General features: G+C 27.2%; 1 long non-coding RNA gene across 1 annotated transcript; it reads left to right on the forward strand.

Moving 5' to 3' along the window:
* Window positions 1-3,893: 3,893 nt before the first annotated feature.
* LOC146882153 (uncharacterized) lies at window positions 3,894-5,066 on the forward strand. Its single transcript, XR_014984996.1, has 2 exons — window positions 3,894-4,094; window positions 4,650-5,066. It is a non-coding gene; the product is annotated as an uncharacterized LOC146882153 (long non-coding RNA).

The raw sequence follows: 5,066 nt of genomic DNA on the forward strand, positions 1-5,066 counted from the left end.
TATATTCATAAAAAATGAATTTGCAAAAGGCTTGTAAGATAAAAAAAATCATGTTAATAACTCTTAAACTAATATTTTATTATCAAGTAAGATGATAGAGAATTACCTTTTTTTTTCAAGAAAAAAAAACAAATGAGAAATCAGAAAAAAAAAATGAGTGTGTCTATTTTTTTTTTCTTCAAGAAGAAAAAAGAAAACATATGAGAATAAGAGATGAATACAATTTGTAAAAACTTAGAAAGACAATGAGAAAGAAATAAAAAATATCTTAATAAATATTTGGTTTAATGATTTTTTTTGTTTCTTTATTTGTCAGAAATGTCTAGTTGGTTGTCTAATATTTTTTTAGTCTTAATTTGTTGAAAATTGGAACGATTAATAAAGATGTTTTGTTTTGTTTGTGCAATTAATATGATCCAAGTGTATAAAAAATCTTTTGATTCGCTTTAAAAATTTAATAAAAATAACCAAATTGCATCAACTTTTTCAAAAATCGAAACCAAATTAAAACTAAAAAAAAGCTAGATGACCAACTTTGTTAAGATTAAAGGTTGTGTTTTATAAAAAAAAAATAAAAAGTCACACAATTTAATTTCCATTAATTTCTAAAATATACTACATACAATTTTAAAAAAATTTAAAAATTTAAAAGATATATAGAATTTAAAATAATTTCAAAAATATAAATATAATTTAAAAAAATTTCAAAAACATACATATAATTTGAAAAAAATTCAAAAATATTGAGGGGCCATGGCCCTCCCTGCACTATAAATGATCCGTGTATATATATATATATATATATATATATATATATATATATATTTATTATTATTTTTTTTTTTTTTGAGTTTTCCCTCTTATTACGGAGTGCAGATAATAATTACACACGAAACAATAATCATAAGTAAAAGGTTCGAAATGCAAAAGAAATTGAGTCTAACCACTTATGGATATTTCTTTCCGCACCTCCATAATTTATTTCCACACCATCCTACGGTATGCAACAAGGTTATAAAATGCATGATTTAGAAAATTTTGGATTACACTTGAAAGTTAAAAATTCGGGTGCTGTGTTTCGATTTGTATAATATGAAATTATTTATTTTTTAATGTTGTTAAAATTTCTATATTATGCAATCACATTGTTTAATTTAAAAATAGATTACAAATTATACAATCTAAATTAACTCTTTCACTTCCAAATTCATTAATTAAAAATTAATGTTGTCTGCTTTGATTTTTTTTTTTTATATGTAAAAGTTGAGATAATCAAGAAATGTATTTCTTTTTTAATTCATCATGGAGGCAACTTTTTATTGTTTCATTTCACGTCTCTTGTAATAAGGATGTTCCGGTATATAATTATTAGAGATTTCATATTAACTACATATTGAAAATTCAAATGTGAATCTAAATCTTATATTGAATAAATCTATATTTTAAAGTTATATGTTGGGAATTCAAGTGTGAATCTAAATCTTATATTGAATAAATCTATTATCTTAAACTTTTAGCTTAAGAGTGATGTTAATTTCAAAGATCCAACAGTGATATCAAAGTGTGTGGTAATAATATAGCTTTTATACCCTAGTGGATAAGTGCTCTTAATACTATATAACTATATATGATAAATAGATATAACTTATTTTATGAATTAATTTTTTATAATTGAACTAAATTTAAAATATTTTATTTAATATATTTTGATAATCTGTTCCAATAAAATTTATTAGATCTATCGTGATTCAGCGTGAGAAAATTTGTTAGTGCAATATTTGTTAGAGATATACATAAATCTGTTAATTGCTTCACTAATGTATTAAAATAACAAGCTTCACGTTTCAGAAACCATGCTTCACTTGTGTTTTCAAAAATATTTCTGAAACATACATTTACATTACGATTTTCATTTCTTCAAAAGAACAAAGTAGCGTGGGTCCTTTCCATGAGTAGAGATTGATTGTACATCCTTGAATGAAATCTTGGAAGATCTACTTAGAGAAAATTTCTCAACCTTCAAGTAAATAAGATAAAAAATAATAATAGAGAAGTAAAAGTGAATATATTAACAAATAAAGTTAGCTGGTAGGATATTTGCATTAGGAAGCAATTATTGGGGTGCAAAAAGAAACAACCAAAACTCAAATCATAAAAGGTTGGATTTCATTTATTTTTAAGCTTTTGCTTCCTACACCTATTTATTTGCTACTTCCACCCCATTATTTTGAAATACCCTTTTGACGCTTTGGATTTTGTTTCAAACGTTCTCTCCTTTGCCATAGTGTTATTTGGCTCATGTTTTCCTCCTTGAAGGTTCAAAGTAGAAGAAGCAGTGTCACTACAATAAAAATCACTTTAGACAACAACATAAAATTATGATATAAATTATAAAAACCGTGGTCTAAAGATTATACCACAATTATTTAGGCGTGGTATAGGTGAGTGTAGCTATAGGTAATACACAACAGTTTTTAGTATGACAATATTTTTAAAACCGTTGCTTAAAATTCTCACAATAAACAACAATTTTACATGTTGATTTTATACCTTACCTATGTTTTTAGACCATATTTTTACTTGTTTTGCCCACATAGTTTAAAGCAACAATTATATAATCATGGACTTTCATGATATTTATACATCATTTAAAAAATGTTGTTTATTATATGTTTAGGTTACATTTATTTAGTCGTTGTCTATTTTAGTATGGTCTAAACTATAAATTGTTGTAGTGTGTTTTGAAGTAGTTTAGCTCAGAGTATGTGAAGAGGGTATGAAAGGGTTTGTTGTCATTTATAATGGTGCAAAATGGATCACCAAATTCCAGAGTCTGGGAATAAGCTTTCAGAACATGGACTCCGAAATGTGTTTTAGCAATAAGAATTGGCTTTGGAATTGTTGTATCCAGAAGTTGTGTCTTTAAACTTTAGAATGTATGTTCTAGCAATTATGGAATGTATAAGTGTTCTAGAATGATAAATCTGGAAGCTTTCCAGGGAAAACAATATTCAAAGCCTAGTCTTGAAAGTGTATTCTGTAATAGAAATTTTATCTTCTAAAGAGGATATTTCAGAAGAGTAATTTTATGTTTAGTCCTAATGAAATTATAATTTTTTTATGTTTGAAATTTTAATAAAATTTAGTTCTCAAATTTTAAAAAATAATTAGATAATTTTTTTAATTCAGTTACCTTATATGTTTATTTATTTTTAAAGTTAAGATATTAAAATGTATTAAAGTTTTGAATAATGACGAATTTGAATTTTACGTACAAATTTAAAAATTAAAAGCATATTTAATCTAAATTTTAAAATTATAAAATGTATATTTTGGATTGACATTTTGGAATACTTGTTTCCAATTAGACTGGAAAAATTGTTGATTTTGGGATTTTTTTTTGGCACCTAAATTTTATTTTCGTAGAGTTAATATATGGATGAAGACTTTTTACATGAGAATATTAAATGAGGTTGACATGTGTCTAGGTATAGATGATATTGACACGGAGTATGTTTTATCTTATAGTGCACAGGATAATGAATGTAGGTCCCGTGATTGCAGTGATACATTTGAGTTGAAAGTTATTGGCAAATTAATATTTATATACAATATAGTTGGTTGTAGTTTGGGAATGAAATATAAAGTTGCAATTGTTTTTGTAGGTATTCTCTATCTAAGATGACATGTAGGATTGGGCAAGAAAGGATGTTATTAACAAGGAAAATGATGATTTGACAAAGAAAATTTTATAAACTTTTAATACACTGACGTGACTCTAATTAATTAAATTTTTTAAGTGAAAACATATTGTACTGCACGTGTGAGAGAGAAATATGAAGGAAAGCATTTTGATTGGTTCACGAAATAGAAGAAGCTCCCGTGCCTGATTGAAAATTTTGCTGCTTTACTAAAATCCCTTCGTTGCTTTACCAAAACCTCATTCTCGGTGCAGATCGAAATTCTTCAATCCCACCTGCACGAAAGTCTTTCGTCCCGACGATGGTTCACGAAATTGCAGTAGAACGTTCCTGACGGTGGTTGACGAAAAACCCTTTGTTGTTCATTGGAAGTGGAAAGCATTGAATTTGCGGGTTAGGTTTTTCGATTGGAAATCAATTTGGGATTTAGGGTTTCGATTGGAAACCATAGCTTTTTGGATTCAAATGCATTTTTGGGGTTTAGGGTTTTGATCGGATACCATTGCAGCATGGGTTGTTTTAAAAATGAAAACCCTTTATGGGAATTTCTGTTTGAGCGTTTGGGAAAAATGTCGTAATTGCCAAAAATTGATTGAGTGAAGTTTATTTTGAGTTGTGTTCTTTACGATTTAATTTTTGAATCCCCTATTTGTTTTGAAATGGTTTGTTGTGTTGTGGTGTTTGATGAAAGTATGATTGGATGGGAGTCTTACACACTTGTTGAATGAATTGTATTAATTGGAAGCTTTATATTATTTGCATGCTAAAAGTTGCAATGCATTTGCCACATAAATAGTTACAGTTTGGTGTTTAATACTTTGGTCCTTGTTTAAGTGATGTATTTTCCATTTCTCATATTCTTCATCTTTTCATTTTCATTTGGTTACAATTCTTTTTATATCTTTACATTGTCACAATGTTTCTTTTTATTCTCAACTCATGTTAAAGATCTGGATCATGATGAGGAAGTTGAAAAAGCAACAAAGTTTGATAATGAAGACACAAATGAATGTGAAGAAAGCAATATGAATCATTGAATGAAGCATCGACCACGATTACGTTTGAAGACTACAAGAATTCGAACTTCATTTGCCACAAATTATGCACTAATTTTTTTATAAGAAAGTTCGGCATGTAGCCCTGGTTAAATTTAGTTCCAATTTAAATGGGCACCTATACATGGAAACAAGTTTGGCAAAAGCCCTGACTGTGTTTGCCATTTAAGTAGTTAGTGATTGCCATTTAAAGTTGCAGCCTTAATCTAAACAAATTATTTTGGAACTTTATGTGTTTGCCATATCTTGGTGACACAAAAAAGTTGTACTGATTTTTTAATAAGAAAGATTGGTGAAAAGAAAATGCAAA

This window comes from Vigna unguiculata, chromosome 10, assembly GCF_037176805.1.
Source record: "Vigna unguiculata cultivar grain cowpea cultivar isolate G323 ecotype 2 chromosome 10, ASM3717680v1, whole genome shotgun sequence".
Taxonomy (NCBI): Eukaryota; Viridiplantae; Streptophyta; class Magnoliopsida; order Fabales; family Fabaceae; genus Vigna; species Vigna unguiculata.